Source organism: Silene latifolia, chromosome 2 (assembly GCF_048544455.1).
Source record: "Silene latifolia isolate original U9 population chromosome 2, ASM4854445v1, whole genome shotgun sequence".
In the NCBI taxonomy this organism is placed as follows: domain Eukaryota; kingdom Viridiplantae; phylum Streptophyta; class Magnoliopsida; order Caryophyllales; family Caryophyllaceae; genus Silene; species Silene latifolia.
In genome coordinates, this window is record NC_133527.1 from 117,788,594 (window position 1) to 117,801,454 (window position 12,861).

At 37.5% G+C, this 12,861-nt stretch overlaps 1 non-coding gene across 1 annotated transcript; it reads right to left on the bottom strand.

Moving 5' to 3' along the window:
* Positions 1 to 11,747: 11,747 nt before the first annotated feature.
* LOC141645161 (small nucleolar RNA R71) lies at positions 11,748 to 11,854 on the bottom strand. The gene has a single exon (XR_012544747.1). It is a non-coding gene; the product is annotated as a small nucleolar RNA R71 (small nucleolar RNA).
* Positions 11,855 to 12,861: the final 1,007 nt, after the last annotated feature.

Consider the following 12,861-nt stretch of genomic DNA (forward strand, 5'->3'; position numbering starts at 1 on the left):
TTGCATTTCTTTCCCTATTTTTGGTACAATTAGGGCATTGTACGGTTTGGTTTGGGGAGGTATGCATCCATATCAGTGTCTGCATGTTTTCTTGCATTTTCGTCTGCACGTTTAATTATTTTCGCATGCATTGTTGTTTTAATTAATTCAAAAATCACATAAAATTCAAAAAAAATCACGTTTAATTTGAGTCGGAACGTTTGAACTTTGACGCTACATTGAATCCTTACTTGAGCCTTGCATATTCTTGACATTTAGTTGGCATGATTATGTGCATGATCTACGAGTTTTTGTTTCTCTCTTATCTGAACAAATAGACTTGATTCATATATCGGCAAGCTACATTACATTCTAAGGTTAGAGCTTTATAAACTGGTGACATTCATGACCGGTTTCATTTAGAATGTGAGTAGTACTCTCTTTAAGGCATGTAACATCAATTTGCATAAGCATGAGTCTAGTCTTCTTAATACCTGTATGCATTCGGTCTATGGATGGTGACACATGTTAGGAGAGGCAGTTCCTTTTATTTCATTCTACCCATGAACCCCACATAGCCAAATTGCCTTTTTGTCCTATTAGCTACTATCTATAATTTTTCCTACCCTAGCCGAGTTAGTGACGAGTAGCTGTTTGGAATGCTTTACTGCAGTTTGGTTATTTTTATCTGATTTAAGAAGATGGTGGAAGAATTGAAGGGAATGAAAGAGGAAAAAATGATGAATGAAAAAAAATGGAAAAAATAAAGTGAAAAGAGAAAAAAAAGAACCAAAAAGATGGAAATAAGAAAAAGAAGAAAAAGAAAGAAAAATCATGTGAGAAGAAAAATGAGAAATTGTATAATGATTTTCACTCCCATGTCTTACTTATATCTTATGGGGAGTTGACGAGTTTTTGGTGTTTCGTGAGCAGAGTGCATGGTATTTGCACCGTTTCGTTTTGTCATATTGAGTACGAAGTTGGGATGCAGTTCAAAATTTGGATCCGTTGTTGCTAGCCTGGCTATTAACTCCACACATCCAAATTCATCTTAGCCCCTTTTTACCCATTAACTCACTTACCCAAATGTAAGTCCTCGGCATGTGTCTTGGTCATTAGTATGGTTGGAATGCGTATGTACGGTTGTAGAGACTTTATTCATGTTAACTGCATGCATGTTCTTATAGGTCGAGTTAGGTGCGTGTCTTTACTTTTTTCTATCTTTCACATATATACTCACCTTGTGCCTAATTTTGAGTGATGAGCGACCCGTGAGAGTCCGATATCTTTTGAGTCTTGCAAGGTCGACGGTTCAGTAAGTTTGAAACATTGATTTAATTCGTTTGCACTTCTCATTTGTCACTTTGTCAGTTATTGCATTAAACGGGTTTTAGTGGGTGATTTGTAGCTGATGCGTTGGTCCCGTTCCACTGTTTATTCTTAGTTGCATTCATAATTTGCTTGGGGACAAGCAAAGGTTTGGGTTGGGGAGATTTGATGCGTGTATTTTATATAAGGTTTACCTCATTTTTACACGCATTTCTATACTATTTATGTAGCATCTAGCTACAAATACCCCCGAATATTCTACTTTGGTTTGTTTTATGTAATTTGTAGGAATAAACCAAAGAGGAGCTAAATCGAGCCTTAATTCGTCCCATTTGCATGCATTTATGGAGAACGAGGAGCCGGAGCTTAGAATCCAACACTTTGAAGACGCATGAGCTGGTTTCGGGAGGTGTTTCAATGTCTAACGTGCTTAAACAGCTCGATCGACGAGTTTTCTAGTCTATCGAATGCTCTGTATGTTGAAGGTTGCTCGATCGAGCAGTTCGAGGAGTCAATCGAGAAGACTTTGCAAGGAGTACTCGATCGAGTGGTTTATTTCCACTCGATCGAGGGGTTTGATGTTAGTTTGCTCGATCGAGTGGTTTATTTCCACTCGATCGAGTAGTTTATCCTGTAATAGACTTTTTTCCGCCTAATTTCGTATGGGCTTTTGTAATTAGTCCATAGATTAGGTTTAGAGAGGATTTTCGTATATGATGAGAGGGAAGAACAACGTAACTGGGGCTCTCTCATTCACTTTTTAATCTATCTTTGGCTACTGTTCATTGAATTTTTGCTCTCTTTCTAATCTTTTGCTAATCGAATTCGGATTTGTATTGGTATTATTATTCTTCTTTAATTCCTTAATCATAATTTATTGTTATTGTGTTGCTATTCTTCTCTTATTATTTCATCACTACTCTATTCAATCCTTATTAGCTTGTTATTATGTTTAGTTTCAATTATCTATATGTTGTTGTTGTTAATTCAATGATGATGCGTAGCTAATTCCCTTTTGCTAAGACTAAAGGGGATACATGATTATGAAGGGATAGTAATCTATTTATTGGGTTAATGCTGGTGTAGTCTTTGTTGTTAACTGCTCCATTTATCTGTATCTGTCTAATTGAGTCGACGCGATTAGGCATTTATATCATAGTGACCCTTGACCTGGACCGAAAGGTTGGAAAAGGCGAGACTAGTAGCGAACAATAGGGCATTATAGTTAGGGCGAAAGCTAAGCTATTTGTGCTTTAGGGCGAATTGAGACCGAAAGGAGATATTCACTGTTCCTCAGACCGTACTTGCATTGACCTGAGACCTAGATTACTTGACCGAATGATTATGGTGAACCGTCTGTCTTACCTGTTTTCTCTATCTGTTTAATTACTTTTCTCTGCTTTATTCTCTTCCTTACTCTCATTAGTTTAGAATCAATCAATTAAAACCTCCCAATTTGGTTACCGTGACGAACTTAGACAAAGCTGACATTTTCCCATCTTCCTGTGGAGAACGACCCGACTTCCCTAGCTATATTAGTTAGAGCTATTTGGTTATTTTTGATAGGTATACGACTGCCCTATCAACAACATACTAAATTTCCATGACCAGATTCGAAATATAACTCATATTAACCTATTTTCCCATTTAAATACGATTTTAACTTGAAAAATCCATATTTCGAGCATAACAACTCATTTTATTATGAAAATTTACAGGCCATCAGTAGATAATATATGTGAAAATATATCCAAAAACCACTGAAAAAATCGAAGTTTAGCTATTTTTAGTCCAAAAATGATTTTTTTATCATAAAAATCACATTTTAATGCCATTATTATATAAAATGAACAATAAAATCCATAAATAAACCAAAATATCCTAAATACATTTTAGGATCAGAAACTTAAACATGCAAATAAATTTCGTGATATTTCATAATAAACACAAATTTATAAGTTTTGTTTGTTAATCTTATAACTCGGAAAAACAATAACCGATTTGCATGCAAACAACCTAAGGCTCTTGATACCGCTTGTTAGAAATATTAATATCATTAATTTACATATTCCTATATGTGACATATTAATTTAGTCATAAAATTAAAACAAAATCTTATGCATGCAAACGAAATAACAAAAGATGAGAAAATCGTTTTCTCACCATCAAATTTTCGGCCATTTTGGGCACCAACAAGATCTCCTACATGTTAGTTCTTGAGCTATAATGAATATTAGGATGATCCTCCAAAATCCCAAAGTAGAGATTCTCCTCTTGATTGCACCCAAGATTATCCTTTATCCCCACTAAATAATATTTGCTAGATATTTGTTTAGTAGTTTACCTTAAAATTGATTACTAATACTCATATATTATACTAATAATATTAGTAATCTTTTATGAACAATTTGAATCAAAAATCTCATGTGAAGAAAAAGATGAATATTGAGAGAGGAAAACTTTTGCATGTCCTATGAATGGACAAGCAAAAAGAGAATAAGTAGAGAATAATCATCCTCTCAAGAGGAGAAGGGAGTCACGGTTTTGGGAGGGAGGAGACCAATATATGGTCTTTCACTTTTTAGCTTTTGTTCTTTTCTAAAACCATAGGTGTAAGACTAGGCTAGAGTACTCATTACATATGTCATACACTATGAACAAATGCAAACAAACAAAAGCCATTTTACACTACCAAAAACCGGTTACTCCTTATAAAATGGACTACCATTTTATTTTGTCAATTTGTCATTTTGTCACACAATATGTCACATGTAGTCTTATACATGTTATTAATTAATTTAATGCATATTCATCACATAAATATCATTTTACAAATTAATTAAATTACATGCAACAAATTGACTAGTGAAACTTGATCACATAAATAAAATGGGTCATAAAATTATAATTCACAACATCTTGTAATTATAATTAACCATTCATTCTTATTTCTATCGTTTCTCAAACAATAAACAATTTTAGTAATAAAGCATTTTATTACCAAAATAAATCTTATTTAATCTCATTAAAATAAGAAATCAATATTCTCTCTCTCTCACAAATGAATTGTTCAATTTCAAGGAATTGATCAACTTGTATCGTCATACAATTAATCAACCTTACAGATAAGGGCATCATCCTTTAGGTGTGACCTTAAGGGATCAACTGACCACCACCGTCCCACGACAGTAACGTCAAACTCTAGCAAGCCAATCGTTACCGATTAATGTTGATCAGTTGACTATAAAATGAATCATCCCTTACATATTCTTAAAAAATGAGATTTAAACATGTGATCATCATGATCCACAATTGTGATCGCATTATTGTCGGGGACACTCCAACAAAAGAGTCCAAGTCTAGTAAGAAATCTAGACATATACTTAGATAAATTCATGTCATTAGAGATGACATTGAATAGAAGGAAATAGCGATTGAAAAAGTTGGAATACATGGATATCTGGTATATCCACTTGCCAAGCTTTTAATTGCATCTAAACTAGTGTTAATAATACACTAGAGATTATGGGATATGAAGTAGTAATAGTGTATTGACTATTCATATGTGATAATCGCATTTATCGTTTGAGTTTTATTAAACTCACCCACTACCTTGTCGTATCCGAATGGGTTGTAGAGACAAATTGAACCCCATTAAAGTGAACTGGATTGACATGGTATTCGCCCCTAGTTACTTATATGAGGTGACGTCTCGAAGTGACTAGAGTGTGATGCGATTGATGGCAAGTTCAAGTGCCATAGAGTCATATGCGATGACTAGTCGATCACATAGGCAGACTCTATGGGACACTCTGTCGGGCAGTGACCGCTTATAGAGTTCTGGTAATTCATAAAGCCTGGTCGTGGCAAGAGCTACTATAGTATTCTTATGAGTCAATTCTTATGAGTCAATTCTTTTGACTAGAGACTATTCGCCCAAGTTGGCACAACTTCTGATTAGCTTTGATTTATACTCTACGATTTCGCAAATGAGGTCAAACTGGGTATATTTTGGGTTATGATGGACTGTGGCTAAACGAAGGGAATAGGGCGATAGGAATTTTCCACCCCTTGTCAGTGTTGTTTGAAATCTCAAGGCCACTCGAGGAGTAGTTAACTGGAAATGCGTGGCCACGCTCGGAAAGTATCTATGGCAGATAATTCCGGTCAGACAGTTAATCTCCAGATCGAGAAAACCACTCAAGATATGATCAAATGTAAGTACGACCTGAAAGACACCTTGCATTGAGTGGGAGATTGTAATAGGACAAGAGAATTGGTGACGCACACTTGTCTAGGACAAGTGGAAGATTGTTGGGAAATGTGTCCTCGACAATAGTGCGATCACATGATTTAATATCATAACTAAATCTCATACTAAGAATACGTGAGGGATGATTCTTTATATAGTCGACTGACCGTCATTAATCGGTAATGATTGGCTAACTAGAGTTTGACATTACTGTCGTGTGATGGTGGTGGTCAGTTGATCCCTTTAGGTCACTCCTATAGAATGAGGCCCAAATAGATATTTAATTAATTGTATGCGATACAGATTAATTAATTCCTTAATTATGGGATTGCAATTTTGCGTCTTATTGTAATGTGATTAAATAAGATTCAATTTAGTAATTAAGTGTTAAATTACTAAATTAGTTGAGGTATTATATAAGTTTAGAGGTAGAGGTAATTAGTTATTTAAAGTTACAAGAAGTTGTAATTTTAACTAACTAGTAATTATGGGACCCATTATATGTTGATATAATGGTAGTATACTACTCAAAAAGTGGAGTGTATATTATATTATTGATTGTAATATTTAAGTGTTAAATAATTACATTAATAATTAATTATGTAAGATAGTTGAACATATGACTTATATGCATTTGTGGGACAAATGACAAAAGGCAAAAATGGACCAAAATGGGTCCATTATTTCGGCCATATGAGAGAGCAAAAGATGCTCAAGTTTTGTCTTGTTCATTTGTTAGAATATAGTGTGATTGAGACACGTCTATGACACATCTTACAAACATGTTTCCTACATCTACCCATGATAAACAAACAAGTAAAAACAAATGGGAAAGATTCCCCCATGCCAAAAGGCCACCGGTTTTGGTGCTCTCAAAATGAGCACTTGTTGCTCATTTTTGACTACTCTTGTTTTTGCTTGCTTTTCATTCCATATCTCTTCACATGCAAAATAAACTAAACTCTCTAAAATACTAATACTCTCCAAACTATTACTAGAGGTAGTAATATTAGAAATATTAGTAATATTAAGGGAACATTTCTACTACATATCTAGTTAATATTAGTAGCAATTTTTGGGATTAATCTTGGGTGATTTATTGGAGTGGCTTCTATACTTGGAGTCTTAGGAGGATCATCCATCATATTTAGCTCAAGAACAAGTGAAGGAAGGTGGCCTTACATGTGCCCATATTTTCGAACCAACTAGCAATGTAAGGGACATTTTTTTTCTTATAAATCTTTCATTTTGTTATGCATGCACTAGATCTAAAGAACATATAATTAACAAGTTAATTAGTTCACTATTAGAGGAGTCTAATAATAGGTATATGAACCTAACACCCTTGCCCACAAAAATACAAAAAAGGAAGCCTTTCTCCCTTTCCACAAGATCCCGTTTCCCAAGTGCAATGTTTAGGACAATTCAAGCCGAATTGCCTTTACAAAATGGATGGAAGAAACAAGCGTTCACAGTTTCTTTTGACACAAGCAATCCTCTTATTTAATTAATAATGAGAAGGATTACAAATTCAACAACGAATAAAGCTCGGCAAGTCTACCACTTGTCAAAGCTAAGGTGTCGACTAAGATGCCTCACATAGTAAAACTAGCACAAAACACACAATGCATAGCTAGTACAACATAATAAAAAAAGGGGGTAATGGAGATCTTCATTCTTCCATTCTACCTTTTCCTTTTCCCTCGGAGTACATCTTCCCCTTGTTCTTCTTGTTGGCCCGCCTAGCATGAACTTCCTCTTCGGAGTGGATCCTCAACAGATCTACAATGGCGACAACCTCCAGTCTTTTGCATGACCCCATATTCGGTCCAAAGCGAGCCCATACACGGCCCACTACATCTTTAGGACCCGAGCTTCTCCTCTTTGGTGGCCTCATCACATTCGCACTAGCTCCATCAACAAAGTCCTCAAAGAAGGCACTGTTGGCCTTGCCAACCTCTCTATACTTCAAATTAACAACCTCGTCCTTACGAGATTTGGACCTCTCCTCCAAGGTTTGAGCTCTCGACCACTTGACATGAGCGGGAGTCACCCATGTCGTGGCAACGGGGATTGGTACCTCCCAAAGCGGCCGAGTGGCCCACCATCTTTTGAAGACCACCACAAGCTCAGAGTTTCGAAAAACACTCTCTTGGAGGAGAGTATCTTGAGCGGGCACCTTTTGTTGACGCCCCATTTGCCTGATGAGCCTTTCGGGATAAATGAAGGAAGCAACCTTCAAACCCACCACCATCAAAGAGCAAGAACTAGCAACCGGAGCGGGCAACCCCGTGAAGGATCTCAAGTGCCACCATGGCACCACCCAACGGATATGAGGACCACCCTCCTCCACCAATCTTGAGGTCCAATAGGCCTCGGTGGATGCAAAACTATCCGAGTACAATTTCTTCCTCATAGTAAGGTGACGGAAAGAATAAGAAGAAGAATCGGCCGGAGGCTCTACATACCTTAGCCTCTCCAATAGCCACACTTGGAGGATCCTTGGAAATCCAAACGAGGAAGCCTCTCCACAAGAGCCCTTCTTGTCCAAAGCTTGGATGATCTCGCCAAGCACCAACCATGATGGATCTCTACCATGCTCCATTTGCTCAACCACATGCACAAGGGTCAAGCTACCATAGCATTTCGACCCTCCTTCTTCAAATCATCAACAAAGAGGTATGCATGAACTAGGCAAAAGGCAAGAGCCCTTCTCCTAGCCACCTCCGAAACATTGACATCCAACCGGTTGGAGAAAATGTTGATAAGAGCCACCATATCCACACCATGAGGAGAAAGGAGAAAATTGACTTGACTTTTTGACAAGCCCAACATCGAACGGAACTTCTTCTTATAACACAACCGAGTCAGGGGAAGCACCGGAACACAACCCGACCATCCACCAATGGTGCCTATTTCTTGGGCAAGAGGATAAATTTCGCCTTTCGGGAAAACGAAAACATGATGTTTCGAGTCCCAAAACCGAGAGCATGCTTCAAGAAATGAGGATTGCACCTTGACTTGATGAAGCACCAACAATTGACCAACTCCCATGCAAATGAGTTGATACTTCTCGGGAGGCGACAAATCCCAACACCATTGTTGCAATACATTTTCGAAAGCATCCATGAATAATTTTGTGGAATTAGAAGAGAGGTTTTTAGAGATATTTTTCGTGTTTCGGATGATGAAACAATGAAGCACAAACGTCCCTATTTATACAAAACAATCAGCGACTTTTTCCGAAAAAAGGGGAAGCCGACTTCTATCGTCGGTCAACTCGCGCCTCTTTGGGCTGTTCCTCAGGATTCCCACCTTGAATTGTCCCTTTCAAGTTGTGTTTCTTCCTGAAACCTCAAACCTCGCGCCACTTCGGTTCTATCCAGTATGTTTTGTGTTTTCTCACAGACACATTTCCTTGTTTTCGCGTTTTACGAAATCTGACACGGTTTCCATGATGCAACTTTAAACATACGGGTTTTTGTCATTCTTTTTTTAGGGGGAAGGGCTAGTCGCCCCGATCCGCGACGGATCGTTTCCATGTCAGTCGAAATTCCGAAAATTTTTCGCTTTTTCGCATTTTTTCCACAAAAATCAAAAATTGATAACACGACGTTAGTTTTATTCAAAATTTCAAGCTCTCGCAAATCCGAGTCTTGATCTCACAAAAAAATCAAACCAAATACACTCGCAAAAATCTGCTTTTAAAATTCATCCCTGGCGGTTCGAGTTTTGATTTTTGATGTGACTCATGTTTGAGCACATTTAGTCCCCAAATTAACCTCGTTCCTATGCTTTATAGCACATAATTGGGTCATTTACTATCTTTAGTTTCCCATTTTGCATATTCTTTGAGTTTTTGTCTCCTTGGTAGGAAAGGAGTGTTAACCTTACATTTATGAGGCGAAATGGAGCTAAATGGATCGCACCTAATGACCAAGCATCAAAGAAAGACCGACACTAGAGGCCTAAGTAGATAATAAAGTGAAGTGGGTAATGATGAAAAGTTCCTTGCATCCCCGACATGATCCTTGAGGATTGTTAAGGAGCAAAAGAAGAAAAGTAGTTTGTCTAAGAATCCGAGCGGATTGGGCACGATCCGGGCGTCTCTGAGCACCATGATCCGGGCGTCATGTGCCCAAGACGAGCGGGTTGCAGCAGCTGGATCCGAGCGTCTTCCCCAGGATCCGAGAGGATCACAAGTCAGAACAACCTGTGCCTCAGCACGGGACGAGCAGATCAACACGGGACTAGCTAGAGGATCCGCTCATTTCCTTCTGGAGTAGTATTTCCTCAACTTTTCTTAGGGTCTTAATAGTCATTTAAGCCCTTAGTAACCCTAATCCTTGTACTTAATCTTTAGTATAAATACCCGTTTGTACTACCTAGATTGGCACCGAATCTTAATGCTCTCTTAATTCATCCTCAATCAAGTTGTAATCATCTCTTAATACTCTCAAATTAGTCTTAATTTAGTTGTAATACAATTCTCAATATTAATCATATCTTAATCTTTCCTTAATTTCTCTATTGTTCTTCCTTTATTTTGGGTAATTAGAAGATTATTTGGGTTTATTTGGAGGATTGACAACCTTCCATCAATCATCAAGTACTTCTATTATTCTTTGCTTTATTATTTGGAATCATCTTCATAGGTATAATTCTCCCTTAATCTTGTTTAATTATTGTTAATCACTTTCATTTATTCATCATGTTTTGCCTTGTTAGTATGATTGACAACCTTATTAACATGCTAAACTTGATCATGAGTGAGTAGTTTTCTTAGCTAGGGTTAATGGGGAATTAGGGGAAACAAACATGGGGAATGATTCATGCTTAATCTAATATGTTTTCATAATTAAATTGCTTGCTTGTTGTGATTTCAACTTATGCACATGTTATGTTTGATGAAATGTGAGCCTATAAATCCTTGTATTTTTTACCCATCACTTACCTTTTCAATGAGGATTGTAAGCTTATACACCAACTTGAGCCTCATTAGACCATGCATATAGTTGAATAGGAAGGATTAAGTCGACTTGTAGGTGTTGTACAATCTAATCGATTCCGCTCCGGGACCCAAACATTCTTAGGGATTGTAAGCTTATACACCAACTCGATCCCATCACAACAATAAGTGCTTGCTATATAATTGAGAACATGTTTGTATGATCAACTCCCATGAATCCCCTATGAACCCATGACACCCTAGTGCCTTTTATCAATTGTTTACAACCCCTCTATTTGATTTACTTTGTTTTTGTTCCTCTTGTTATTTAGTTTAGTTTATCTCCTACATCAACCCAAATTTTGACACCCTAAGACACAACCATTTGCAATTGAGAATCCTACATCAATACCCGCCCTTGGGATCCGACCTTTACTTGCCTCTTTGCTAAGAGTAGGTTGTGAAGTTATAAATATTGTTTTGGTTGGTAGCTTTTGACGACGAGTTTTAAACCACGCCAAAAATGGCGCCGTTGCCGGGGACGGTGTTCAATTGATTTGATTTTCATTAATTGTTTTTACTTGTGTCTTTCTTTGCTTGGGGAAGTCAATTTCCTCAAGGTTGTTCTAATTGTTTTCAAGTTGTTTGATATTTTGTATGACTAGGAGATCACAAGGTAATCCATTGCCTATTGATCTTGAAATTGAAAGAACGACCAACAATAGAAGAGTTGTTAGAGGTACTTCGAGAGTTGTAGGTATCAGAAAGATTGTGGACATTCAACCAAATAATATTGAGTTTACCAACCCTTTTGCAAGAGAAGGAGAAGACAAACCAATACAAAATCCACCACAAAATCAACCCACAATGCCTAAATTTTCATCACATTCCCTACCAACCGAGGAGAACCTACCAAATGGTACTTCTACACCACCACATTTAACCGGTAATATCATTGCCAAATCCGCATTGATACAACTAGTTGAGAGAATTCAATTTGGAGGGATGCCTAATGAAGACCCCCATTCACATATGGAGACTTTTTGTGACTATTGTGATGCGATTTCTCAAATTGGAGTTACTCAAGATCAAATCCGATGGGTATTATTTACTTTTTCTTTGATTGGTACCACAAAGCAATGGTTGAAAACCCTAGACAAGACTACCCTTGGTATTGACTCGTGGAAGAAGTTGGCACTTGCCTTCTACAAGAAATTCTATCCTCCGGAGAAGATTAATATGTTAAGAGCCCAAATCATCGGGTTCAAACAAAGGGATGAGGAATCATTTTATGAATCATGGGAGAGATTTAAGGACACTTGTCGTTCTTGTCCACACCATGGACTTAGCGAGTGGTTCCTTGTGCAACAATTTTGGAATGGTCTATATGAAGACTCCCGCAACATTCTCAATATGGGATCCAATGGTATGTTTACCGAAGTTGATGACAATCAAACATGGGCCAAAATTGAAGAGATGGCGGTTCATAATTCACAATATAGTGTGCCTCGAAAGGCCACTAGAGGAGGAAAGCATGAGGTAGATTCCATCACACAATTGGGTGCTCAACTAAGTGCTCATATTGACACCATCAATTTGAAGTTTGAGAAGGCCATGTCTAAGCTTGATGAAGCTTCCAAATCACCCAAACAACATGTTAATGCTATGGTGGCATCATCCTCAATTCCAAATGGAGTATGTGAGAGTTGTGGAACTTTGGGACATGACCAAAGTGAATGTAGGGGAAAAGTGAACAAGTGAATGCTTTCCAAGCATTTTAGAGTGGACCCCTTATTCCAACTATTACAATGAGAATACCAAATTCCATCCAAACTTTTTATACAACAGCCAAAATGTTCAAAACCTTCAACCAACATACACCCCACCTCCAATGAGAAATCAAGCTCAAAGACCCTTTTATAACCAATGCCAAGGTTCTCAAAATAAACCCTCTTACCATCAATCCAATGACCAAGGCTTTGATGTTCAAAAAGCGGTCCTCCAAACGCAAAAGAACCAACAAGAATTTTTCACCCAAATGCAAAAATATAGCCAAACCAAAGACATCACCATCAACAACATACTAGCCCACAGCAAGATGTTAGAAACCCAAATGTCTCAATTAGCATCTTCTAGCTTTCAAAGATAAAAGAGGCAATTACCACCTCAAAGTAATCCCCCAAGACATGAATCGGTTAGTGCCATCCATTTGAGGAGTGGTATAAGGTATTAAGAGCCAAAGAACCCAATTGATGAAGACATTGTGGATGCTAGTGACAAGCAAGGAGTTGTGGAGAACTCTAAAGAAGAATAACCCACCACAAAAGAGGTTTCAAAGAAGAAGAATGAAGAG